This window comes from Aotus nancymaae, unplaced genomic scaffold (genome assembly GCF_030222135.1).
Source record: "Aotus nancymaae isolate 86718 unplaced genomic scaffold, 86718_ANA_hifiasm-v0.15.2.pri h1tg000046l, whole genome shotgun sequence".
Taxonomy (NCBI): Eukaryota; Metazoa; Chordata; class Mammalia; order Primates; family Aotidae; genus Aotus; species Aotus nancymaae.
The window spans coordinates 23,590,769-23,605,952 of NW_026988460.1; the positions used below are offsets into that span (position 1 = coordinate 23,590,769).

General features: G+C 43.2%; 1 protein-coding gene across 17 annotated transcripts in view; it reads right to left on the minus strand.

Moving 5' to 3' along the window:
- RAF1 (Raf-1 proto-oncogene, serine/threonine kinase) overlaps positions 1 to 15,184 on the minus strand; it is a 115,613-nt gene that overhangs the window by 61,862 nt on the left and 38,567 nt on the right. For 4 of the 17 annotated variants that reach the window (XM_064362050.1, XM_064362044.1, XM_064362043.1 and 1 more), the window contains 2 exons: positions 8,066 to 8,183; positions 4,408 to 4,490 (listed from right to left, as the gene is read on the minus strand). The exons of 6 other annotated variants lie outside the window; for them this stretch is intronic. The gene's annotated coding sequence lies outside the window, so the exon portion shown is untranslated. Of the gene's footprint in view, positions 1 to 4,402; positions 4,491 to 8,065; positions 8,184 to 11,754; positions 13,100 to 15,184 lie in introns of those variants that run through there. 7 more of the 17 variants (XM_064362053.1, XM_064362054.1, XM_064362042.1 and 4 more) reach the window with 7 other exon arrangements.

Genomic DNA, 15,184 nt, shown 5'->3' on the forward strand with positions numbered 1-15,184 from the left:
ACAGGGTTTCATGAGGTTGTCAAAGGGACAGAGCCCATTGAGGTCTATAACAAATATATCACAATTAAAACTAGAAACAAGCTATTTGTGAAATTGCTTTGCAATCTGATGGCCAGGCTGGTCTCGAAATCCTGACCTCAGGTGATTCACCTGCCTCAGCCTCCAAAAGTGCTGGGATTACAGGTGTGAGCCACTGCACCGGGCCAGGTGCCTATTTATTTATTTAGAGATGAAGTTTTGCTCTTATTACCCGGGCTGGAGTGCAATGGCGCAATCTCAGCTCACCACAACCTCCGCCTCCTGGGTTCAAGTGATTCTCCTGCCTCAGCCTCCCAAGTAACAGGGATTTACAGGCATGCGCCAACACGCCCAGCTAATTTTCTATTTTTAGTAGACAGGGTTTCTCTATGTTGATCAGGCTGGTCTTGGACTCCCAACCTCAGGTGATCTGCCCATCTCAGCCTCTTGAAGTGCTAGGATTACAGGCGTGAGCCACCACACCTGGCAAAGTGCCTGTATTTTTTATTTATTTTTTCTTTTTTTCCCCACCCACCCCCAGTACCTGTATTTTTAAACAGCATTTTCCTTACTGACATCTGAAGCTTAAGATTTACTTGTGTTTCTTTCTCCTCCTACTTGACACATTTCTTAGTATGTGAGGATTAATATCCTATGAGAAGCACATAGTTTTACACAGGAGATGGTAAATGTTGCCAATTATTTGTTAAATAAGCAATGATTATTTGACTGAAATAGAGTAGATCAAAAATTGATTAGAAATGATGTTCTATTGCTGGACATGGTGGCTCATGCCTGTAATCCCAGCACTTTGGGAGGCCAAGGCAGGCTAATCACTTGAGGTCAAGAGTTCAAGACCAGCCTGGCCAACATGGTAAAGCCCCATTTCTACTAAAAATATAAAAATTACCCAGGTGTGGTAGCAGGTGCCTGCAATCTCAGCTACTCTGGAGGCTGAGTCAAGGAGAATCACTTGAACCTAGCAGGCAGACATCGCTGTGAGCCGAGATTGCACCATTGCACTCTAGCCTGGGTAGAAAGAGAGAATCTCCATGGGCGGGGGCGGAGGGGGGAAGAAATTATGTTCTATTGATTACAACAATCAGGAACCCTGGCTGGGTACAATAGCTCAACTTTGTCATCCCAACACTTTGAGAGGCTGAGGCATGAGGACCACTTGAGCCTAGGAGTTCAAGACCAACCTGGGCAACACAGTAAGACCTTCTCTCTACCAAAAATAAACTAAGGCTGGGTTCGGTGGCTCACGCCTATAATCCTAGCACTTTGGGAGGCCAAGGCAGGCTGATCACTTGAGGTCAAGAGTTCGAGACCAGCCTGGCTAACATGGTGAGACCCCATCTCTATTAAAAATACAAAAAAAATAGTGGGGCATGGTGGCATGTGCCTGTAATCCCAGCTACTCGGGAGGCTGAGGCAGGAGAATCACTTGAACTCTGGAGGTGGAGGTTGCAGTGAGCCGAGAGAGCGCCACTGCACTCCAGCCTGAGCAACAGAGTGAGTCTCTGTCTCTAAATAAATAAACTAAATAAATAAAATGCAATAATTAGGAACTCATCTGAATAGCTCTCAAACCTCCAGCCTGAATTTTTATGAGTTCAATGCCTAAAGCTCTTAATCACTATGTTACTGTATTCCAAAAATTAAACCCCAGGTTCCAAAGCACAGGTCACCTGTGAAAAACCATGTTTAACTTTCACATTACTTGGGGATAACAATACACTATCATATTCATTTACTCTTTGTAAATCGTCTCCAGATTCTCAGAGATCCTCCATAGAGCCTATGTGGGACAATTCTAGGTGTTTTACCCATTAAGTCTGTAATTTGGAACCTTGTAAATGACATCAACACAATCCTAAATCACCTCATTAACCAATGCAACTTTTTGGAAAATATCTCTCTCTACCTGGATTTATCATTTCCTCAAAAAGCTTATTTCTCTAGGAGAGAGAAGACAAGATTTAGTATCAGGCCAGTACAGTGGCTCACACTTGTAATCCCAGCACTTTGGGAGGCTCAGATGGGTGGATCACTTGACGCCAGGAGTGTGAGATCAATCTGGGCAACACGGCAAAACTGCATCTCTACTAAAAACACAAAAATTAGCAGGGCGTGGTGGCATGCGCCTGTAATCCCAGCTACTTGGGAGGCTGAGGCAGAAGAATCACTTGAACCCGGGACGTGGAGATTGCTGTGAGCCAAGATCGTGACACTGCATGCCAGCCTGGACAATAGAATGAGACTCTATCTTAAAAAAAAAAAAAGATTTAATATCAAATACAAAAGAAAAAATACCAAATACTATGTATAACTTAAAGCTGCTTAATGCTTAAGAGGAATATGAAATATCCTATTTCATTGTTCTTTAAGTAAAACACAGGTAAAGGCAGCTCTATTAATTACATATAACATAGAATTTTATGTGAAGTGAATGCCAGTTTATGTTTTATTTTATTTATTTATTTTGAGATGGAGTCTCGCTCTGTCACCCACACTGGAGTGCAGAGGCGTGATCTCAGCTCACTGCAACCTCCGCCTCCGGGGTTCAAGCGATTCTCCTGCCTCAGCCTCCTGAGTAACTGAGATTACAGGCATCCGCCACCACGCCCAGCTAATTTTTTTGTATTTTTAGTAGAGATAGGGTTTCACCATGTTGGCCAAGCTGGTTTAGGACTCCTGACCTCAGGTGATCCACCCGCCTCAGCCTCCCAAAGTGCTAGAATTACAAGCACAAACCACCACACCCTGCCTCAGTTTATACTTTAATCATTTAAAATATTGTAACACTCTTAAGTATCTTTCTGATAAATGAAAAAATTAGAAAATAGATTGAGGATATTGAGGAGAAATAGTCGAAATGAAATAAACTAGGCTGGGCAAAGTGGCTCATGCCTATAATCCCAACACTTTGGGAGGCCTAGATGGAACAACGGTTTAAGCTTAAGAGTTTGAAACCAGCTTGGGCAACATAGTGAGATCCCTATCTCTACAAAAAATTAAAAACCAGCCAGGCATAATGGCAGGTGCCTGTGGTTTCTGCTACTCAAGAGGCTGAGGTGGGAGGATTGCTTGAGCACAGGCGGTCAAGGCTGCAGTGAACTATAATCTTGCCATTGCACTACAGCCCCAACAGAGCAAGACCCTGTCTCAAACAAAAATTTCTAACGTGAAGATAGGATAGAGCCAAAATTACCTTAGAAAATCCTCTTAATCTCCCATTAAGTACATGGCCTGTATTTAGGGTATTTATCTATCTGTTTGATTTCTTCCTCTTTAAAATAAGAATAGCAATATACCTACATTACCAGGTTGTTGAGAAGATTAAATGATTTAAAGTAAACTCTTTAAAGAACCCAACCGCGGCACCATGTCCAGCTAATTTATTTTATCTTTAGTAGTGACAGGGTTTCACCATGTTGGCCAGGCAGGTTTCAAACTCCTGACCTCAAGTAATCCACCTGCCTAGGCCTCCCAAAGTGCTGGGATTACAGGCGTGAGCCACAGCGCCTGGCAGGAACAACTTTTTAAAACAGACTTAGAGCTTCAGGATAGGTGGTGTGCCCAGGGAGGGCATAGAAGCTCCACATCCCTTCCTCCATACCTCACCCTACGTGTCTCTTCATCTGTATCTTTTGCAATAATATCCTTTATAATATACCAGCAAACCTCTGCCACTGCCATAAGAATTTGCCTGTGCTAACATACTGGTATGAGGAGAATGAGATGGAAAGAGAATTGCTCCAGCTGCCCAGGGATCTGCAGTAATGGGATGAGCTGCCTCAGCTGCCCCAGCCTGAAACAGTCACATGGAGAAGCCCAAACTACAGGAGGAGAACTCAACTTGACCCACAAACTCACATGGTTATCAAATGATTGTCTGTTTTTTTTGTGGTTGTTTTGAGACAGAGTCTCGCTCTGTCACCCAGGCTGGAGTACAGTAGCATGATCTTGGCTCACTGCAACCTCCGCCACCCGGGTTCATGCAATTTTCCTGTCTCAGCCTCCAGAGTAGCTGGGACTAAAGGTGCACACCACCAAGCCCAGCTAATTTTTTGTAGTTTTAGTAGAGATGCGGTTTCACCATGTTAGCCAGGCTAGTCTCAAACTCCTCAGGTGATCTGCCCTCCTCGGCCTCCCAAAGTGCTGAGGTTACAGACGTGAGCAACCATGCCTGCCTGATTGTTATTTCTTTAAAAAATGAATCTTTGGTCGGGTGTGGTGGCTCACGCCTGTAATCCAAGCACTTTGGAGGCCAAGGCAGGCGGATCACCTGAGGTCAGGAGTTCAAGAACAGCCTGACCAACATGGTGAAAAACCCCGTCTGGAAAAAAAAAAAATGAATCTTTACATAAAAGAATCATACTCAACTGTGAGATGGTCCAACTATAAGGCTTTCGAGAATTGAGAACGATGAAAAAGTTCACCTTCTTCAACTGCAATCAAAACCTGTCCTGAGAACATATATTCAGGGTGAGGAAAGATGGCTAAAATTACCTGCGCTGTTAAAAAATACTCATTGGTACAGCAAAAACAGTTAAACAATCATATTTTAATGCAGTTATAATGTGAATTCACTGAATTCATTCCTCCTCTAAACTCATTACTTTCTTCAATCCAGCCTTGGTCTATGTGACAGACTGGGTGATCAATTTTTTCATTTTTATTTATTTATTTTTTATTTTATTTCAGACGGAGTCTCGCTCTGTCACCCAGGCTGTGGAGCACAGTGGCATGATTTCTTTTCACTGCAATCTCCACTTCCCTGGTTGAAGCAATTCCCCTGCTTCAGCCTCCCAGAGTAGCTGGGATTACAAGCATGCACCACCATGCCCGGCTAATTTTTTTGTATTTTCAGTAGAGATGAGGTTTCCCGGCCTGGAACTCCTGACCTCCTGCAATCCTCGAACCTCAGCCTCCCAAAGTGCTGGGATTACAGGCGTGAGCCACCACGCCTGCCTAATTATTTTTTTAAAAAATGAAATCTTTACATAAAAGAATCACACTCAACTGTGAGATGGTCGAACTATAAGGCTTGTGAGAATTGAGAATGATGAAGAAGTTTGCTTTCTTCAACTGCAATCAAAACCCGGCCACGCACGGCTGGGTTGTTTTAAAATTACCCCAAATTTGCCTTTCAGCTGGAACCACCATCTTCCAGTAATTCATCAAAATGACAAACACGAAGGAAAAGAGGAGAGGCACCTGATATATGTACTCTAGGACATTTAAAAAGAAAATGTGGGGCCAGGTGTGTGGTTGTTCATGCCTGTAATCCCAGCACTTTGGGAGGCCAAAGTGGGTGGATCATCTGAGGTCAGGGAGACCAGCCTGGCCAACATGGTGAACCCCAAAAAATTTAGCCAGGCATGGCGATATGCACTTGTTATCCCAGCTACTCAGGAGGCTGAGGCAGGAGAATCGCTTGAACCCAGGAGACAGAGGTTGCAGTGAGCCAAGACTGCACCACTGCATTCCAGCCTAGGCAACAAGAGCGAAACTCGGTCTCAAAAAAAAAAATTTGGTCATATACATGCAAATCCACAAGAAATATGAAATACAGCAGACATTGGGGGAATGAGTACTGCTCAAAAAGGAATGTCCCACAAACATTACCATGACAAAACTAGAAAAGCCTACGACGTTACCCACTATGCTGCCAGTTTGTTGTTAAACAAACAAGGGCAAGATTCTTGCGAAGAGAATTAATGTGTGTATTGAACAAATTACGCACTCTAAGAGCCAAGATGGGATGAGAAAAAGAAGAAAACCATGCCGTTGCGGTGGTTCACACCTGTAATCCCAGCACTTTGGGAGGCTGAGGCAGGTGGATCATGAGGTCAGAAGATTGTGACCATCCCGGGCTAACATGGTGAAACCCCATTTCTACTAAAAATATAAAAAGTTAGTGGGCCTGGTGGTACGCGCCTGAAGTCCCAGCTACTCAGGGGGCTGACGCAGGAGAATCACTTGAACCCGGGAGGCAGAGGCTGCAGTGAGCTGAAATCGCGCCACTGCACTCCAGTCTGGGCGACAGAGCGAGACTCCATCTCAGGAAAAAAAAAAAAAGCTGGGCATGGTGGCTCATACCTGTAATCCCAGCCCTCTGGGAGGCTGATGCAAGCGCATCACCTGAGGTCAGGCGTTCAAGACCAGCCTGGCCAACATGGTGAAATCCTGTCTCTATTTAAAATAAAAATATAAAATAAATAAGAAAGAAAACCAAAGAGAAAGGCACCTGAGTTCAAGTGAAGTGACACCCTGTTCCACTCAGAGAAGCACACTTTGTAAGAACCAATGGAAAGGAGCCTGAGCTGCTGCAACGTTTTCCCTATGAAATCATAATAGTTATAAAAAAATAATAAAAATAAAAGACCTTGGCTGGGCATAGTAGCTCATGCCTGTAATCCCAGCACTTTCGGAAGCCAAAGAAGTAGGATGGCTTGAGCCAAGGCATTCAAGACCACCCTGGACACACAGTGAAACCCCGTCTCTATTAAAAAAATTAAAAAACTTATTAGCTGGGTGTAGTGGCATGCACCTACAGTCCTAGCTGCTAGGAGAGGTGGGAGGATTGCCTTAGCCCAGGAGCTGGAGGCTGCAGTGAGCCATGATTGCACCACTGCACTCTAGCCTGGGCAAACAGAACAAGACCCGGTCTCTAAAAGGAAAAAAAAAAAAAAAGACCTCTGGATTATGACAGAAAAAAAAAAGTATCAAGCATCCTTTAGGGAATAAGCATTTTGTTCTTTAAAAAAAAAAAAAAATTCAGGCCAGGCGTGGCAGCTCACCCCTGTAATCTCAGCAATCTGAGAGGCTGAGGCAAGCAGACTACTTTAAACTAGGAGTTTGAGACCAGCCTGGACAACATGGCGAAACCCCATCTCTACAAAAAAAATCAGCCAGGCACATGTGTGTCCCAGCTACTCAGGAGGCTGAAGTGCGAGAATCACCTGAGCCCAGGGAGGTCCAGGTTGCAGTGAGCCATGATTGTGCCACTGCATTCCAGCCTGGGCAACAGAGTAAGACCCTGTTTCAAAATAAATAAACAAATAAAATTCAAATGGTCACAACACTGGAAAAAAAAATCACTTTCACACATAAAAAGTTTCTGCTGAACAAATATGCTCAAATGCTAGTTTCCTAACCAGTCCAAAAGGGCACTCTCACGTACTGCAAGGTGATGTGTATGTGTCAATATTTTGAGTTTCCTCACCCCTCTTTCTCAATTTCTGACCACAAACTGGTAACTTCATCAGATGACTGCCCAGAATAAACACATATGAAGAAATAAGCCACTCTACTCTTCTAAAAGTTAGCAGGGGCTGTACAAGCTCACAAAACAGACTTCAGCATTTTAAAATGGTAACTAACTTTAAAAATACAAGTTAAAAATGAGCTAGTTCAAAAACAATTCTGCTAAAACAATCAGTTCCACAGTGAACAATACCTGGAGCCAACTTTATTTTTAACTCTCACCACAAATGAGCTTTGAAATTACTTTTATTTTAAATCACTTTGTCTGGACTCTTTTGTAACCCAAGTTTTTCTTTTCACCTTCAAATCAGTTTTTTCAACTAGTCAGCAACTGCTAATTTTTAAAATGAACAGACTTGTATACAAAGCACATCATCAACACAAGTACCAAAATACACAATGTACAAATAAAATATGGTTTAGGGATGTTTACTCAGATGGCCGAGTAACAGTGGAGTTTAAAAAAAAAAAAAAGCTACATAATGAAGTGGGAAGAAAGGGGGAGAAAAATCACCCAGTTATCTCATCTTGCTAAATTTAATCATCTGAAAACACTAACATCTTGCATATTCAACAAGTGGTTAAAAAAATTAGCCCTCTCCAAAGATAAGGACACAGAATATAAGTGAATCATTCATTCTACACATTGGCATCACTCATTTGGACAGAGGAGATCTGTCCTCAAGAGAAGAGGTATTCCCCTATGTTTACATCTTACCAAAGCAATTTCAAGAAGTAACCATCTGTATTAGCCAGATGTGGTGGTACACACCTGTACTCCTAGCTACTCGGAAGGCTGAGGCACGAGAATCGCGTGAACCCGGGAAGCAGAGGTGGTAGTGAGCCGAGATCACACCACTGTCCTCCAGCCTGGGTGACGGAGTGAGACTCTGTATTAAAAAAAAAAAAAAAAAAAAAAAAAAGGTAACGATCTGATTCAGCCAGCTCTCCTACTACACTTCCTTCTGGAGTCAATGGCTTTGAAACAGAAAGATTCCCTAGTCTTCAGTGGTGTTCTCAATAGTAAACTTCGTTTTAACAACTTCTAAGAGCTATAGTAAGACACCTGTAAAACTGATAGCATTTGTTTTTCAGAAATTACTTTTAACCAACTTTTCAATAATAATTTTCTCAAAAGAAGGACATGTTTAAAATATTTCCCTGGCCAGGCATGGTGGTTCATGACTGTAATCCCAGCAATTTGGGAAGTCAAGGCGGTAGGATGGCTTGAGCCAAGGAGTTCAAGACCATCCCAGGCAATAGAGTGAGACCCCATCTTTATAAAAATAAAAGAAAATTAGCTGGGTATGGTGGCGCATGCCTGCAGTCTCAGTTACTTAGGAGGCTGAGGCGGGAGGGTCACTTGAGCACAGGCACTCAAAGCTGCAGTGAGCTGTGATCGTGCCACTGCACTCCAGCATGGGGGATAGGGACTGTCTCTTATAGACGCGTGCGCGCGCGTGCACACACACACACACACACACTTTTCACTGTTAGTTACGCCATTAATTCAAGGTATAATTTACCTTGCTACTTTGCCAGAGGATAAAATAGTAAATAAAACACCAAAATGTAATGTAGGGTCAGATGCAAAGGCTCACACCTATAATCCCAACACTTGGGGAGGCCGAGGCAGGAGGCATGCCTGAGCCCAGGAGTTCAAGACCAGCCTGGGCAACATAGGGGGAACCTCTTCTCTACAAAAATTTTTTTTAATTAGCTGGGCATGGTAGCCGTGCCTACAGTCCCAGCTACTTGGGAGGCTGAGGTGGAAGGATTGCTTGAGCCCAGGAGGTCAAGGCTGCAGTGAGCTGTGACTGCACCACTGCACTCTAGCCTGGGTGACAAAATAAAACCCCATCTCAAAAAAGAAAATATGCCGGGTGCGGTGGCTCAAGCCTGTAATCCCAGCACTTTGGGAGGCCGAGACGGGTGGATCACGAGGTCAAGAGATCAAGACCATCCTGGTCAACATGGTGAAACCCCGTCCCTACTAAAAATACAAAAAATTAGCTGGGCATGGTGGCGCGTGCCTGTAATCCCAGCTACTCGGGAGGCTGAGGCAGGAGAATTGCCTGAACCCAGGAGGCGGAGGTTGCGGTGAGCCGAGATCGCGCCATTGCACTCCAGCCTGGGTAACAAGAGCGAAACTCCGTCTCAACAAAAAAAAAAGAAAAGAAAATATAACCTACATAATTATATACCAAAGCATTAAAGAACTACATGTGTTTCCTGACCAGGCGCAGTGACTCACACCTGTAATCCTAGCACTTTGGGAGGCCAAAGTAGGCAAATCACCTGAAGTAGGGAGTTCAAGACCAGACTGACCTACATGGAGAAAACCCATCTCTACTAAAAATACAAAATTAGCCAGGCGTGGTGGCACACGCCTGTAATCCCAGCTACTTGGGAGGCTGAGGCAAGAGAATCACTTGAACCCCGGAGGCAGAGGTTGCAGTGAGCCAAGATCACTGCACCACTGTACTCCGGCCTAGGCAACAAGAGTGAAACTCTGTCTCAAAAAAGAGCTACATGTATTTCCTGTATCTTGTTATAATCCAACATCCAATATAGGACCTTGCACAAAATTAGGTACTCAAATATCTGCTGAACAAAATATTAATGGAGAAAAAGCAACAATTACAATGTTTATTCTAACCTTTTTTCATGAATACCAAGTCACTATCACATATAATCTAAAGAACCAGAATGCCTCTCTATAGACTGTAACCTGGCATAGAATGAAAGGAAAATAAGAATAAAGAGCACCATTCATTCAACGATTTCTAAGAATCTACTTTCAACTGCCAGCTGCTTTGAGAAATATAAAGTCCAGGAAGACATGGTCCTTACATTCCAGGACCCCTTAAAGTAGGAGTAAAAACCACCACCGCTTAATAGAAGTGGAATATGTGCTAGGCACTGGGCTAAGAGCTTTCAGGAAGACAAACAGGCCTACAACAAAATATGAAATTAAGGATAGTGAGGATTCTTAAGAAAAATACTGTAAGTATCTGAAGTGTGGAAAGGTCACTTCTAGCTTGAGTGGAAGAAGAGGGAGACAAGGGTATTTCATTGCAGTATTTGAGCTTGAAGGGGTAACATTTCAACAGACTAACACAGAGGTAAAACAAAAGCTAAAGTGTGTCCAGGGAATGAGCACAGACAAGTAGGTAAAGAAATGAGCCTGATGAAGGGTACATACAGACTTTCTTCATTTTAAATCTTCATATTTAATGTCTTTACAAAGGCACTCATTATAAATAGCAAGCCCTTCCACTTCTAAAATGTTTACCTTGCCTTTTTTTTTTTTTTTTTCCTCTTTTTTTGAGACAGAGTTTTGCTCTGTCGCCAGGCTGGAGTACAGTGGCGCGATCGCAGCTCACTGCAACCTCCACCTTCCGGGTTCAAGCAATTCTCCTGCCTCAGCCTCCCAAGTAGCTGGAATTACAGGCACACGCCACCATACCCAGTTAATTTTTGTATTTTTTTTTTTTTTCCCCCACAGGTGGGAGTGTGTCTGGAGTGTGCTTAGAATTGTGGGGCCTGCATGGTAAAGGTCCTGCAAACCAAGCCAAAATGGGGATGCTTGTGGGGCCGGGGATGTTTAGCCTCAAGAAGGGCACAGGAGGCTGGTGTTTCTGGAATTCCTGTTGCTCCAGATGGCAGAACTGAGGCCAATAGATGGAGATAACAGGAAGAAAAATTGTGATCCACCAGAGATAAAGCTAGCTGATATTTTAAGACAGTAAAGCCTAATGGTTAAGACCTTGGGCTCTAGCGTAGCGTCACAATGGGCACAACCCTGCATCCTGCTCACAGATGTGGGTCTGCAACCCACTCAGTGTTGGCCTGCCCTGCCCTGTGATTTAAAAGACCTGCATCAGCCATCAGCACAAATTGGGAGATTATGCTTACAAATACAAATGGATAGCCTCTCTTTAAAAACTGAGGATCTGATCACCCAGGTTACTACTCTCTCATGTAACAATAAATGGGGCCTGGGCGGCAGCTGCCTCTGCTAAATAAAGCAGTTGCTCCGTGGTTTGTCACAGGTGTCACTTCCTCCACCTTTCTTACACTTTTTTTTTTTTTTGAAGGAAAGAAAGAAAGAAAGAAAAAGAATAAAGAAGAGGAAGAAAAAGGAAGAGAGAGAGAGAGAGAGAGAGAGAGAGAATGGGGGTATTGCTTTCTTGCCCAGGCTAGAATGCAGTTTAGTAATGGGTATTGAAAACCTCTTTTATACCAATAATTATACTTGATGTAAACAGGAAGGAATAAGGGAAGAAAATAACAAACGAGCAGCCAACCCATATTTCATTTAAACCTACGAAATGCTATGCGATTACTGAGGAGTGATTTACTTCCAATTATGTAGTCACTTATGGAATAGATGTGAGGTGGTAATGTATGTTTTATGTATTTGAAGTGGAGAGTTCTATAAATGTTTATTAAGTTTACCTGTTCCGGGTCTGAGTTCAAGTCCTGGATGTCCTTGTTAATTTTCTGTCTCGTTGATCTGTAAAATCGTTAGCTCTTCTTGTTACATTGATCCTTTTGCCATTATGTAATGTCCTTCTTTGCCTCTTTTGCTCTTTGTTGCTTTAAAGTCTACTTTATCAGAGGCGAGAATTGCATCTCCCGCTTTTTTTATTTATTTGTTTATTTTTACTCTCTGATTGGTTGATAAATCTTCCTCCTTCTCTTTGTTTTGAGTCTTTGTATATCGTTGCATGTGAGATGGGTCTGGATGCAGCATACCAATGGGTTTTGGCTTTTTATCCGATTAGAATATATATAACTTTAATACTGGCATTTGATGCTAGCTGGCTGTTTTGCCCATTAGTTAGTGTAAATTTTTTGTTGTGTTAATGTTCTTTTCTTTTTGATATATTTTTGGAAAGGCTGATATTGGTTGTTCCTTTATATGTATAGTGCTTCTTTCAGAAGCTCTTGTAAAGCAGGCCTGGTGGTGGTGAACTCTCCAAGTACTTGTTTGTTGGCAAAAGATTTAATTTTTCCTTCGATTATAAAGCTTAGTTTGGCTGGATAGGAAATTCTGGGTTGAAAGTTCTTTTCTTTAAGGATGTTAAATATTGGTCCCCACTCTCTTCTGGCTTGTAGGGTTTCTGCTGAGAGATCTGCTATAAGTCTGACAGGTTTCCATTTATGGGTAACCTGACCTTTCTCTCTGGCTGCCCTTAGTATTTTCTCCTTCATTTCAACCCTAATAAATCTGGCAATTACGTGCCTTGGGGTTGGTCTTCTTGAAGAATATCTTTGTGGTGTTCTCTGTATTACCTGGAGTTGAGTATTACCCTGCCTTGCCAGGTTAGGAAAGTTTTCCTGAATGATATCCTGAAGAGTATTTTCCAACTTGGATTCATTCTCTTCACATTCAGGTACACCTATCAAACGTAAATTAGGTCTTTTCACATAGTCCCATATTTCCTGGAGACTTTGCTTGTTCCTTTTCATCCTTTTTTCTCCAATCTTGTCTTCTCGTTTCATTTCACTGAGCTGGTTCTCGACTTTTGATATCCTTTCTTCTACTTGATCAATTCGACTGTTTAAACTTGTGCATGCTTCGCGAAGTTCTCGTGTTGTGTTTTTCAGCTCCATCAATTCACTTATATTCCTCTCTAAATTGTCCATTCTCGTTAACATTTCGTCAAACCTTTTTTCAAGGTTCTTAGTTTCTTTGCATTGGGTTAGAACAAGTTCTTTCAATTCACAGAAGTTTCTTATCACCCACCTTTTGAAACCTGCTTCTGATAATGGAACACACTCGCTCTCCATTAAGCCTTGCTCCGTTGCTGATGAGGAACTGCGATCCCCTGTGGAGGGAGAGGCATTCTGATTTTGAGTATTCTCTGCCTTTTTACGCTGATTTCTTCCCTTCATTATATATTTATCCGTCTGTTGTCTTTGTAATTACCGACTTTCTAACTAGGTCTCTGAGCAGACGTCCAACTTGTTGATTCCCAGCGCCGAAATCTGAGCAATCCACTGCGCCGGCCAAAACAGCAGCGGTGTTAAGATTGACGGTGCTTTTCTGCCCGGGAATCTCCGGACTCTGCACCAAAAACTGGCACGCTAAGGCACCAGCAAAACCGCCGCGCCAGCCACAAGAGTCACCCTGGCGACATGTGGGGCTCCTCTGCTGGGAATCTCCTGGTCCGTGAGCAACAAATATTCATCTGAAAGTGTGGCGTCCTCTCGTTCTCTGCGCTTTCACTGGGAACTATGAGCCCGAGCTGCTAGTGATCAGCCATCTTGGATCTCTCTCTAATTTTTGTATTTTTAGTAGAGATGAGGTTTCACCATTTTGGTCAGGCTGGTCTCCAATACTGACCTTGTGATCCGCCTGCCTTGCCTTTCAAGGTGCTGGGATTACAGACATGAGCCACTGTGCCCAGCCTGGTTTTTTTCTATAGCACTTAAACATTACATAAATTAGAGGGGGGTCTTTTAACTCCTTCTTTATCTTTTCCTTTCCTTCTCCAAATAACCAATTATTTTTCAGTGTTTTCCTCCATGCTCATAATCTCATACTGATATATATATTTTGGCAATAATTTATTTTCCCAGTACACTCATTTTCTAAGATACACGAATTTATCACAGAATACATGTTCAAAGAGGGAGGGAAAAATTAGAAATATGGGCCAGACGTGGTGGCTCACGCCTGTAATCCCAGCACTTTGAGAGGCTGAGGCAGGCAGATCACCTGAGGTCCGGAGTTTGAAACCAGCCTGACCAACAAGGAGAAACCCCGTCTCTACTAAAAATATAAAATTAGCCAGGCATGGTGGTACATGCCCGTAATCCTACCTACTCAGGAGGCTGAGGCAGGAGAACTGCTTGAACCCAGGAGGTGGAGACTGTGGTGAGTCGAGATCATGCCATTTCACTCCAGCCTGGGCAACAGAGTGAGAGACTGTCTCAAAAGAAAAATTAAAAAATAAAATAAATAACTGCATAAAACTGTTGCTGGCTGGGTGCGGTAAGCTCATGCTTATAATTCCAGCACTTTGGGAGGCTGAGGTGGGTGGATTGCTTGAGGCCAGGAGTTTGAGAGCAGCCTGGGAAACAGGGTACCTCTACTAAAAATACAAAAAATTAGCTGGGCATGGTGGCACGGGCCTGTAATCCTAGCTGCTTGGGAGACTGAGGCAGGAGAATCGCTTGAACCTGGGAGGCGGAGCATGCAGATCTTGCCATTGCACTCTAGCCTGGGTGACAGAGCGAGACCTTACCTCAAAACCAAACAAAAGAAACCTGTCGTACACACTGTACTACTATTGTAATTTCACAGCCACCTCTTCTTACTATTGCAATGAACTCAAGTGTTACAAGTTGCAAATATCCACTTAAAAGGCCTTGTGTCCCTGTGAGCAGTTGGTCTCTCCAGCAAATTCCTATTGAAGTAAAAAGTGATATCTCTTGGCCAGGCACAGTGGCTCATGCCTGTAATCCCAGCACTTTGGGAGGCCAAGCTGGTGGATCATTTGAGGTCAGGAGTTTGAGACCAACCTGGACAACATGAGGAAACTCCATCTCTACTACAAATACAAACATTAGCCAGTCGTGGTAGCAGGCGCCTGCAATCCCAGCTACTAGGGAAGCTGAGGCAGGAGAACGGCTTGAACCCAGGAGGTGGAGATTATAGTGAGCCGAGATCACACCACTGCACGCCAGCCTGGGCGACGGTGCAAGACTGTGTCGCAAACAAAAATAAAAATAAAAAAAAGTGATCTCTCATGAGTCTTGTGTATTTTTCATCATGTACAGTGCAATACCATAAACTTTGAATAACACCATGGGACCCATATAAAGTGTCACTAATAAAGCTGGAAGTGCTTCCAAGAAGCAAAGACATGTCATGACA